Source organism: Coptis chinensis, chromosome 2 (genome assembly GCF_015680905.1).
Source record: "Coptis chinensis isolate HL-2020 chromosome 2, ASM1568090v1, whole genome shotgun sequence".
Lineage (NCBI taxonomy): Eukaryota > Viridiplantae > Streptophyta > Magnoliopsida > Ranunculales > Ranunculaceae > Coptis > Coptis chinensis.
In genome coordinates, this window is record NC_141457.1 from 31,413,557 (window position 1) to 31,426,654 (window position 13,098).

At 36.8% G+C, this 13,098-nt stretch overlaps 2 long non-coding RNA genes across 2 annotated transcripts; both read right to left on the reverse strand.

Annotated features, from left to right (window-relative positions):
* Nucleotides 1-482: 482 nt before the first annotated feature.
* Nucleotides 483-1,863, reverse strand: LOC147515780 (uncharacterized). Its single transcript, XR_015213510.1, has 3 exons — nt 1,471-1,863; nt 1,262-1,340; nt 483-699 (listed from the first exon to the last, which is right to left on the reverse strand). It is a non-coding gene; the product is annotated as an uncharacterized LOC147515780 (long non-coding RNA).
* A 149-nt stretch (nt 1,864-2,012) lies between these two features.
* Nucleotides 2,013-2,806, reverse strand: LOC147515781 (uncharacterized). The gene is made up of 3 exons (XR_015213511.1): nt 2,598-2,806; nt 2,305-2,381; nt 2,013-2,181 (listed from the first exon to the last, which is right to left on the reverse strand). It is a non-coding gene; the product is annotated as an uncharacterized LOC147515781 (long non-coding RNA).
* Between the last annotated feature and the right edge of the window lie 10,292 nt (nt 2,807-13,098).

The following is a 13,098-nucleotide window of genomic DNA, read 5'->3' on the forward strand; positions in this document are numbered from 1 at the left end:
TCCAATCAAGTCACGTGCTCCTTTATTTACTACAAATCGCAACCAAAAAAGTCATACATATAAAGAACATGCGGAATTTGATTCATAAGGAAATAAACATTTTAGATTTATCGGGGAACTCATCATCTTCTTCTTGACTATCTAGGCCTCGACCTCCATAAACCTTGAGTCCCGAGAATAACATAAATTAAAATACGTAAAGACAGGGCAAAATGAAAGAAACATTCATACCTGAATTTAGTAAATACTAATTTCAAGTCTAATTCCAAATATTACCCAAGTACCTCAAAAAACTTTCCAGTCAAATGATTTTTTGCAAGACAAAACATATATGAGTGCATAATGCTATAAACATACTATTTAGTGTTGTAACAGTACCAAATATTCACTAAAGTGAAAAGTCTATTACAACTAAGAACATAAAAAAAGCATCCCCCGAAGAATAAATGATCCTGGATGTCAACTAATAAAAAGCTCAACTGCTCAAAAACCTACTGTGTAATATTTTAAGTTGTGTAAAAACATATGATGAACATTTGCAACTTTAGGAAGAACATTGACCCTAAGCTCAAGAACCTACTAAAACATATCAAGACGAAAACGGGTATAAAGAAGAAAAAGAGAAAATAGTGAGCGCACCTGCTAATAGGACACCTTGTACACTACAATCACCATGTGTGCAAAAAGGTCACCTTCTTCCTGCATTACCTCCGATGATAAGAATCGTACATTAGGAAAATCGAAATCAAGACCGTGGGCTAGTAATAATATATAACCAACCAAACAAATATATAATTCAATCGCACCAAACAAGTTAGCATTTGCCAACAAAGCAAGACCCACTAAGTGTTTACAAACCAGCACCAATAAAATTGCTAACGGCCAAGAAAATATTTATCAACAATTCCTTGTCCTATATTGCTTATTCTTCCTTACTTTGACATATATCTAAAGTTACTAACCTTACTTCACTTCATAAACAACAACCAAATGCATTAGTCACTTCTGCATTTATATAATTGGCTTGACTAGAGGGGATGAGAAATACTAACGTGTACTTATATCTTTAGTAGCATAAAGAAGTAAAAGTGCTCATACAAATGTGCATATATGCCAAGTACCAACCTTAATCAAATTCAAGATGAATATTATGTCTCCCAAACAACATTAATCTAATAAATCACTAGAAGTTATTATTGGAATATGTTAAAAGAATTAATGTAAACGAATGTTAATTAAATCCTACAACAAGAGAACTTACGGCGACTTGTGATGCTAGCTTCCTTGGCAATAGAAGATGGTTGATCAATCCTATGATCTAGTACAGGAAAGCTTTGTCTCTAAAAAAACAGAATAACAAACCAAATAAGCTTGAAGTTTTTTTTTTTTTTTTTACATATAATGTATCAACAGGTATATGATTTCAAATTTACTATTTGAAACATAAAAGACATCTAAACTTTACTGAACTTTTAGGGCTGCTTTGTGAATCATGGTTTCTTTGTGAATTTGGTGGCAACTCTTCTCGAAAAGATCAAGCAACTTCTCCAAATTCATCGCCCATGAGTTGAAAACTTCGTTGCTGTCCTTTGCTGTCTGGAAGTAGACAGTACCCATAGGCCTATCAACCTTTGTTGTGCGAGTAGTACCTTATCATAAGTTCATAAGTTCATAGTATAATAAGTTCTGGACCATTAACAGGGATCACCCGGGAAAACATTTGAATACACAGCTTCCCCCACAATTTTGCTTGTGAGCCACAATATTTTGTCATGCCCAAACAATATTCCTACATGACCTGTAACTGTATAAGACGGTGCCTCATGTCACAACTCATAATGAATAAGAGAAGACAATATGCACCTTTAAAGAGTAAGACAAGCCTCCAAAGATAGCTCATGATAACATGGGAATGAGTCCAGGCGATGTCACCGGAGGGAGCTTCGCGACTGCATGATTGTAAAGCTCATGTTTAACATTGGAATGAGTCCATACACGGATGGCGGATCCTCAAAACCACCATAAACACTCAAATTGAAATCTTAATATGGCTAAAACTGCCATTCAAGCTACCTGATGACAAAGCCGTGACCGCAACACATTTACAGTAGTGATGATCTCTTGTACATCTCCGCATTAGTTCGGACCATCAAATCCATGTAGATAATCACAACTTGCGTTCTACAATAAACAACAGATTGGTGATAATGACTTAAATTCAAATTTAATTCTCCTCAAGTAGCAAAAGACAATAGCACGCAAGGAAATGTATTAGCTTTAAGAACTTCACAATGAGAATTTTACCATCAAAATCTTGTAAGAAGCCAAGCAAATCAAAACACAACACCAGATGGTCAAGCTGCTCCATTATCTTGCATAACCTACATAAACATGCATATTAAACAATAATTACTAAATGAAGCTAAAAGAAGAGCTATCTAGATTGGAAATGATTGTAACATGGTCTTTCAATATTGTAGTATAGAAATCAATGAAATTACTGTCACTCAAACAGGTGAAATAGCAACTGTGGTTACAGATTCTACTAAAAGAAAGTTGATAAATCTGAAAATGAAAAGCAAACAAAGAAAAGTTACCTTCTCTTAAGCTGGAAAGTAAATGGTGCTGTAACAGATAGCATGTATAGCCTCTTTAAATTCATTCCCTGCATTTTCTCATGTATTGCGCCAAAACTAGTAACCATGTACGTGAACTCAACAAATTGCAACAGCTTCACCCCTTGAAAACTTCGCAATGACAATTTCACAATCAAATTCTTGTAATAAGCCATATTTCAAAACTCCACGTAACCCACAATGCACTCGAGCTGCTCCAAGATCCCACATAACCTACAGATAGACACATTACACAACAGTTAAGCTAAAGGGAGAACTCTGTAATAAGAAAATGGGTGTGGGTGCAAAATGGGATTTGAATAATAACTAGGTAAGGGAATCAATGATTTACTGTTCAAAACAAGGGTGGACACAGGTTCAACAAACAGATAAGTACAAAATCTGAAATGAAAAACTCAAAAGCAAAGAACGATTAGTTACCTTTTAAAAAGCTAGAAAATCAACAAGTTCTTTCACTGTAAAAAATAGCACGTCCAAACCTCTTTAAACTCCTCCCTGCATTCTTTCATGTCTTGACCCAAAACCAACTCGGCCTTCAGCTAGACATGCAATTCCACAATTTGAACCGGAGCTCACTCATTCGCCAAAGGTGCTCCAACCCATCCCACCATAATATCTAATCTACTACCCATATATTTTACACTTTGGACAATTGCCAGAGACATCCAACTTCCTAAAACTAGTACAAAATCATCAGAACTACAATACACAAGCTTTACATAAATATCCAACAAATTACCCATCTCTTCTAAATCCACAATATAACTTTATTCATAAACAGTCAAACAGTTAACATGACAATACAAAATAGCAACAACACATCAATTAGTAAACAGTTAACATGACAATACAAAATAGTAACAACACATCAATTAGTAACCTAAGACACTATTCAAGGAATTTTATCTGCCCAATGCAATATAATCTGGGTGCTAATCGGGCCAGGCCATGTTGGATTAGGCTAATTTTTTGTTCAGTGCTCATCCCACATAGTAACATGAATGACAAATCCAATTTAATCATTGCAGGGACTCAAAATCCAGGTTGGACCGGATTAATAATTAGATACAGCCTATGTCAACACACCACTGCTATAAGCCCAAAAATAATATCCATGTGCAGATAATCTATGATGTTTCGTGCTGATACCGAGTGGAAAACGTCATCTACTAGCAATATACAGATTTCTTACAAAAACTATTTCGGTTGTCCAAACTTCACATTGAAGAGGACCATGAAACATTAAGCGAATGGCTGACACTTAATTTTTGAGCCTCTCATGCATCATAATACTAATAAAGAAACCGGGTTGCATTGAGTACCGCAGACTTTTTTTTTTTTTTTTTGATAAATGCATAAATCAATTAAGCGATAATTGCAAAAGCTAACCATGTTGCGTAGGATTCACAGATTATTGGTTGTGAGAGAGATCCAAATGTACGCCGCTTATTGGTGTTAATTCATTGTTCTGAATTGACTAGCGCTTAACTAACTAGGCGATTACCTATACATGACTAAATGAAGTATGACATGAAATACAGCAACACAACACACAGAGAAGCTCCGGCTAACTCCGGTGTGAATCATCCCCTAACGAGGCTTTGCATGCATATCTTATGGAAGGTAAATGCAAACCTCAATTAAGAAAAATTGGTGGAGTTAATCATGTACCTTGCAAGTTGTAATATGCCTCAAATATGTCCGGAGGAAATTCCAATTGTTCACCATGTGCTTGCTTGTAAGTGTTGGGATGTCTAGTGATATTTCCAATTGTTAAGCCTTGTGCATGTGAGTGTTAGGTCATCGATCCAATGCATTAGCAGTTGTCTACGAGCAATATAAAGGAGCAAGCACACTCCAGAGGCAGGTCCCCGCAAAATCCGTCGCGACCTCCTCCGAAACCGAAAAAGGAAAATTTTATTATGATTTTTGACATGCCATGCAAGCGCTTGACATGGCAAAGGTCGATGACAAAGAGTATTCGATACATTGCCTTCACCATTAAGGTCTTTGCACCGATCTCTTTACATCAATTACACTCTTACCAAAGACAATCAGCCCTTCATCGCCTTGAGAAGCAAAAAACCAAGAACACATAATGGATTTCTTGAACCATATCCAAGCTGCCAAAGGTCTCGTCGATTCTCCATGAACTAGCAACAACAACAATAGCAATAGCAACAACAACAAAAATCCATGTTCTATGATAATTTTCACATAGGGTGGAACCTCAATATACATAGTTAAACACCGATCTGGGTTAAACACTGATACAGGTGTATATAAAAAGTCTAGTACAGAGCTACAAGAACAGAGCTATGACCTCAATATACATAACATTGAATAACAACACAACCATGAGGATGATAAAGTTGTGGAAATTCAAAGGTGAGCTGCAAAACAGAGCCCCAAGCTTCAAAATGCCCATTCAACCACACTCACTGTAAAAATAGAGTCTTCCAAGCATCTCACCAATGTTCCATACTTTCGTATGTTAAATTCATGCACCCTTATTCTCTGTTTCTCCCAAGAGATGTCAACTCTTTCTCAAAATCCTTTTTCAAACGTACCCAGTAAAAATCCACCTCTAAACCATTTTATCTCTAAAATCTAACATATACAAGATCTAGTACAAACAAACACACAAATTGATAAAGTAAAATTAGACGCATATATGCTGCTTCAAGAATTGGGGATTTGGACCAGTAAGATAACAATCTGAACAAGTCATTTCTTCTAAGTTATACTTATACAATAACTATATTGATTCCTTTCACGGACGGAAAGCTCTCTCTTCTCTTCAACCAAAACTTAACTCATAATAACCATTAGTCCACAAGACTTTTTGAAACCCCTCATATTAAAAAAACCCGAATCATAACAATCAAATCAAGAAATGACAAAAAGTTTCGATATTTAGCATACCCTTTTATAAATTTAGACTCACAACCTTATAAACTAGTCACAACGTTATACAATAAGTTCATAGTTCCACTTGAAAATTACTAAAACTCCAATATGAGTAAAATTCATGTATACCCTTTTACATAAATAGATTGAAAAGCTTCAAAGAACCAATCTTTAAATCAGAATTTATTGCAAAATAGAAATGAAAAAGAGAGAAAGAAGAGTTATTATTACCCATCTCTTCATGAGTAGAAAAGTTCCTTTTCCCAGTTGGCTTCCTTTGAACTTCCCCTTCCCATTTTGTTTTTTTTTTTTTTGCCTTAAATTTAAGCTCTGCAACTTCAAAATAAAAAAGAGTAGAAGATGAAGAAAGTAGATGAGGGATAAAAGTCATGTTAGTGTTATTCATACCAATGGATCACCAGAAAACAATTGGTTCCCTTACCAAATTAGTTTTCCAAATCAGAAAGGTTGAGCGCATTGAGAACCTAACTCGTTCTCAACCCGAAATCTGAAATCCAATTAAACCCTTGGTATATAAGCACAAAAAGTAAAATTAAAGAGGAACGCACGAAAATAAAAACCTATGTTTTCCAATCCCTACAAAGAGAAGAAGAATTGAAGAAGAAGAAGGAGAGTAAGAACTAACAAAAGAAGAAAAAAAAACTTACCTTCGTTTTAGATGATGAAGTCATGGTTTGAGCCAACCACTTCGCCCCTCTGAAAATGAGAGAGAGGAGTGCGGGATTCTAACCTTTTGTTTTAGACTATTTCTTATTATTCTTTTTATTTTTGTCTTTTTTATTTTATTTCTGACGGTATCCATGTGTTAGCCAACCGTGACTAATTAATTTCGATAATTATCTGAATTTTAAGTAACAGATAAAGTGACATACTAACGCTTTATAAACGTTAATAATTGTGTAACGGTTAAAAAATGTTACTAAGTGAAAAATAAGTGCGTTACAAAATCACCCTTTTGGTGTAGTGAATAAAACAATGCACAATTTGAAAATAAGCATATTATATTAAAAAAAATGAAATTCAAACAACATTTTAACTACCGACTTTAAATTTAACTACTGAATTTAAAAAAAAAAAACTTAATATCCGAACTAATAAAAACAATAAAAACAACTAAATAACATCGAAACACCAAAATTTTCGAAACACCTAGCCATGTGATGAAGATGGACCCTGAGATGGAGATTGGGCTTGGGATGAAGAAGGCCCCGAGCCATCTGTCCTTTGACGACAACGCTCATGCCTCTCAGACTCATCTGAAAAAGAACCCTCTAGGGGTGGCATGTGATAATCCGTAAAGAAAGATAGTTTTACTAATGAATAAAGCGATGAAACTCTAAACAAAAGTAAAACTATAAACTTAACTTATACTAAACTTATCAAAGATATTTGTTTTCTACTCTCGAATCTATTGAAGTAGAGATGGAATAGAAGATTCGTTCCACTCCTAGTTCTTTAGCATTCAAGTTTCCTACAACTATCAATCCTACCAAAGTCAAAAAGAGAATTACGAATTATACTATGATGCAAATTTAACTAACAAGATATGAATAACTCGACTACGAAATGCGACGGAATACTAAAGTTTGAATCTAGAATAAGAATTAGGGGGGTATTAAATCCACCTCGAATCCAACTTAAGAGACTAGCATAGATGGCTGTAATCCAATTCTTACGTTCTCATGGTAAGAAGTGGTCGTTCTAATCCCTAATTATACATGGTATTTCTACCAATTCATAACTAGCATATGAGGAAGTCCACCCATTCTCATGGCGAATCAACTTCCTTCTAGAGTGGAATAGACTCTTACAATGATTCTACACTACACAATCAAGTTTTCATCAAGGCTTCACCAAACCCCTCTAATGGAGGTTTAGCCTTGATTAATCAAACTATCATTTCCAATTGAATTAAAACTAGGCAAAATATAAAGATTTGAACTTTACTAATTTAACTACTCAAGAATTGAAATCCAAATTAATAACTAGGAAATGAATAACAAACAATAATTGAAATTAGATCTAATCAAATTTAAATGACAAAATCGAAATTAATAAGAATTACTATTTTATTTATCTTATGAATGAAAAACAATTATTCAAATAATTAATCTAAAACAAGGAATGAAACTAATTAATTACTAATTAAAATTCAAAAAAACTAGATCTACAAGCTATTCTAATGGCTACTTTCTATTCTAAGCTATCTAACCCCCATTTTCTTAAGAGCTAAGTATTGTTTTCTGTAAAGAAGGAAACCAGATCAACAATTTCGTGCATGGGCTGAGGAGCCATGTTTTGGGTCGGAAAATCGAGCCCAAAACCCAATTTCTTCAGTCCACAGAGCTTGTTTCAACTGGCTTTGACTTCAACAGACTTTTCGTCCACTTCTGCTCCTCTGATTGGGTCAACGCTTAGACCATTGGAAAGCTCCTTCTGAGCCAGTCGTTTTGACGTAAGGTAGGCCCAAATCTGAGGCTTGAGTCCAAAGATATGGTCTTCGGAAGTTCTACTAACTTGTGCATTGTTTCCACCCGTGTTGACTTTACAGCTTTTGACCGAGCTCTATAAAGGCTTTGTCTCCTTGAATCTTGGCCTTTATCACAGAACTTCTTAGCAACCAACCGTTTGCTCCTTTATATCGCCAAAGTGGCACATTTCTGCACATAATTGAGTTCCATGCCTGAAATACATAAAAACACGTAATTAGCATTAACTCTTATTTATTACAGCATAATTGGCCTAAAAGTAGTATTATTAAGGGGTTAAACTACAGTTTTTGGATCTTATCAAACCACCCCAAAACAGCATTTTGCTTGTCCTCAAGAAAATATGAAAAATTAGCATAAGTCACCAAAAATGGAGTTCAAACTAATCTCGTTTCGCCGAGTCCGATTGCATTGACCATATGCAACAAGGCCTTAAACCACTAGAAATTCCCTAGTGGACGAGTTATAGCCTCGTGAGAGTTTTCCAGTGAAGGTACTCACAAGCTTCATCTATACTACAACGACTCAGAAATAACTATTGTTTCCTTATCTATACATCGCAATAGTAATGAAGACAGAATAATCAAGTCGAAACTTAAGCTAATATATGCATAATAATCTATCATCTACGAATAAACATATATACAATGAGTAATACTATGAGATGAACTAGCAGGTCCATTTCTGAAAACTCGGAATAGCATCGTTAAGTAGGTCCTCACATAAATATCAAGACAAAAACCACTCAGATTTTTCCGCTCAAGTTTCGCTACTCCAGTGTGCAGTGGGCACACTTTACCTTACAATCTCTATGACACACAAGGAAGCCTGAGTCGATCAAACACATCTACCACTTACTATCACACTAACCTATTCCTAATTGAGCTAGAGGTCTTTATTAGGTGTTTCGGGGATTAGGAGACGGTTTAAGAAGGAAGGAAATGAATATTCAAGAGGACAAGTCTGAGATAATAGAGTCTTCATATTATGTAACTAGAGAACCCTATTATGTATTTTCACTTCTACACTTCGTTTCCATCCTTAGCTATATTTTTTTTTTCTTTTTCTTTGGATTTTGACTCCTTGATTCTATTTTTGGAGTTCTAACTCTTTATTTTCTTTTATTTTTATTTTATTTGGATGGAAACTTACTTTTGAAGCGACTAATGCATTCTTGATTTAAAAGGTTCTTCTCTTTTCTATTCTTCATCTCTATTCTCAGACTCTTTCAAAGAATAGGTAGGTTGAATTTATTAATTTTGTTTTGTTTTGTAACAGGGTAAAGGATTTGCGGTTTATGAAAGGCTAAAGAAAGGCTCTGAGGGGCGACTAGCAGAAAATAATTTATAGGTTTGAATTTCTGGCTATATCGATCCAAAGAGGGCCTAAATTCTCGCTTAGGATATGGTATAGTAATCAAGCAAGTGGACGTGTGATTTCTCTATCCGGATTTTACTTCTCCCTTGTGTCATTTCTCAAATGTTCACTCATATACGGCTTTAGGCTATATTCTCACAAGATTTGTAAAATAAGTACTCTAGCCTAGATTTGAAAAACTTCATCGCCAACAATCATAGATACTCATGTAACATATTTATAGATAGATGCAAGGATTATTACCTACATATTAGCCTAAGTTTCTAAAAACTATTCTAATGCAAAAGCTACGTGAGACTTCTAGATTATTGGAGCATAGAGAAAGAAAACAATACCAATATTCCTAAGTGTATAACATACTTTTTATTTATGTTTTTAAAATTTTTGAATATTTTAGCTAGAAAACAATTGAATATTATACATATATATATCCTAACAGATGCCTTAATTACAGGTGTTTTTTATGCCCCAAACAAGAAGCATGCTTTGTCCTCAAAGTATTTTAAATAAAGAGGGTAGGAAAATACCATTGAAATGCATGAAATTCCGGAACATCTGCAAAACAAGGTTATAACATACTAATATAGAAAAGAAAATTGACACAACTCTATAAGAGTTCCACCCGTAATGGGGTTAATGAGAAAGAAATTTGCTTGCGACATAAGCAGACACTAACTGAAACTAGCACTTACCTGCACTCCAGTTTAAACATTGTCCTCGTCATTTCCCTCTTCAAAGAGATGAGGTTCCTTCGCATCCTGCCATGCCATGATAACTTGCCAAGTCTACCACCGTGTGTCGTCAACTTGTTCTAACCTGTCTAGTGTTACTATGTCTGATGGGGTGTAAGGAGCAACCATATCAGGTTGCACCTGCCATCCCGGCCAAGTCATTACTCAAAATCTATGAACTGGGTACATAATTCAGGTAGACAACTGAGCATGATATGACAAACCAAAATAGGCAAAAGAAGATACTTATGTCGCATGCTTTGGGCTCTCTCAAGACTAGCCACTAATTGGTGACGTCCCTCAGCTAAAGTAAGGAAAACTTCACCAGCGGTCCTATTTGCAGAAGTAAACTGCTACTCCCCTAGAATATTCATTAGGATGAATAACATGGTGGTGCCTACATTTAGGGGCAGGCTACCAAGGGCTATGTTGTAACGCCCTTGGTTCATTATACAAAATACCCCTCCCCCATAATACTCATGGAAATATGTATAGTCATAGAGGTATGAATTATCGGTTATATATCCCCACGTGTGAATAGGATCAGGTATTGGTATTCTCGAAACTAATGCTACCACATACTTATTGAATTCTAGGGGTGTGTCATCAACCGTGACGGAGAATTCTTGTTCTCCATCCTGGTTACAATTGAACTTAACATTATTTTAAAAAAATTCAGTAAGCTTAGGTGAATACGTGTCGTCTTCACTTACCAGAAGATACCTCCATCTGAACTGCATGATCTTCTCATGGAACCAATGTCCATAAGACTCGCTCCCCAACAAGTGTTCGAAAGACTGCTCCGGTATTACTATAGGAGAAGTCATCACAAAACTACTCTCTAGAACAGCTGTAACTATCTTGGAACAACCCTCGGAAAACTCGAAATTTTTGGTGCCCACAGGGGTCAGGGCGCAGGGTGCACTCAAGGTATGCCTGGGATGGGCACGGGTTACGCTCTGTTGAATTTTGAGTTCCAGGCACTTGGGCGCAGGGTGCGCTCACTTTTAGCCTGGGATGGGTGCGGGTTGCGCTCTGAATGAAAACTGGAATTCCAGTATTTTGGGCGCAGTGGTGCTTTCGGTTTGATCGAGAGGGCGCAGTCGCTTCGAGGGGTAGAATTTCTCTAACAGTGCTTAGGGCACGGTGGGCTCCACCATGCAGGGATGCTTCGGGGAGCCGCTCGCCTCGAAGTCGAAGGAAAAATAAGGTAAAGTGGGAATGAAACGTGAGAGATGAATGTGAGATGTAGTTGGGGTTGCGAGTGTAGAATGAATGCAGTTTTTATAGGTTTTAAATTGCTAAACCGAATCGGGAATTTTCCAAAAAGCTTTAAGGCAAGTTCAGGAAATAATAAAATTTCCAAAACCGAAAACGGAAACAACTCATATTCTTGATTCTAAAACAACCCTAATATCTTTTAGGTTGAATTTAGGATAGAAACTGCCTAACTCATCGAGATTTCATCCTACCACAATATCTATTTATAGCGATGCCTATATTGGCAATATTCTCAACCCTCACTCCAAAACAACTTCTTAAAATAGATGATCATATAACGAATTATGCTAGTCTAAATAATACCACCCCCAAACAATTCGGGAAGGTGGGATTAATTATAAAAACAACGCATAATTCAAAATTAACCAACTTATATTAAAATTGAATTCAAATAACATACAACAACCAAATTCAAATTTAATTACTGAACTAATCGTTTTACATCCGTACTAAATAAAAACAAATGCAATAAAACAAATCAACTCATTAGATCCCTAAACCACTCACTGCTAGTAGTGGAATGCACTCGAGAAGGAGAGAGCCATCCGTCTTGCGGCGACGACGCTCGTGCCTCACAGACTGCTCCTCCGAAGAAGAACCCCCCTGGGGTGGGAAGCGTGCAAGCATGTCGTCTTGGAACTGGCGCTAAGCTTCTATCTCGGCCCTCGTCTGTTCCCACCGCTCATCCTCGCGCTGGGCACGAGTCTCGAAGTTATGATGCATGGTAGCCTGCCGAGTTTGGAGGTCTTCACAAAAAGTATTAAGAGAACGCATGCCACGGTGAATGACAGCCATGCATTCTACATCCGACTTACACCTCTCCAAGGCATCGGCATCAAAACATGCCGCGTCATCCTTATCCTTCGAGTCAGTCTCCTCGACTACCCTATCTTCAGGCAACCTCCAAACTCTCTGGATACACTCCGTATAAATATGATGATTTCGGTGCTCCTTTAGGCAAATCCTATTAGACCTCGGAGTCGCTCTTAAGGTCATCATGATCTTCGTTAGCAAAACAGGGAGAGGTGCAATACTCTTTCCAACTCCCCTAATCATGTTACGCAAAAACTCCAAAATACAGAACTCATACTTCTGCTCTTGGAGTATCCATAGAACTTGAAGGCAGTTCAGACCGATATCGTTGACTTTCTCCTTCCCTATGACATTCCCACCAATCCACTGAGCTATAGCCAGCTTGTTGGTTCTGAGAAGCGAGTGGCGTACACAATGTGAGCTCGCATTGTAGTTCCCTTCCGCAACAGTCGCGTTCATCAAAGGTTCTACAGCAGTAAACTGGGAATCCTGTAATATGGCATCGAGATGGTGTCTAGGCGGAATGCCTAAAATCTCAGACAACAACCCAATAGTAACCTCTTTCCTCCTCCCAGCCACCTTAACAAAAATTCAATTCCCATCCAACTCCCTCGTCCTATAAAACTCTCGGACCAAATCTTTGTGGTAAAAATCGTCTGTCGAGTACCACAAACCACTCCAGTCTCTCCTAACCATCTCGTCACGAAGTGGTCGACAGTAAAAGGGTGCTCCGGCAATATCCGACGACTTTGAGCCATTGGAGTTTTTATAAGATTTGTAAGTTTGAATAAGGTAGGGAGACTTGTTTTAAAACAACCTAACTAAAAATAATGGCAGGAG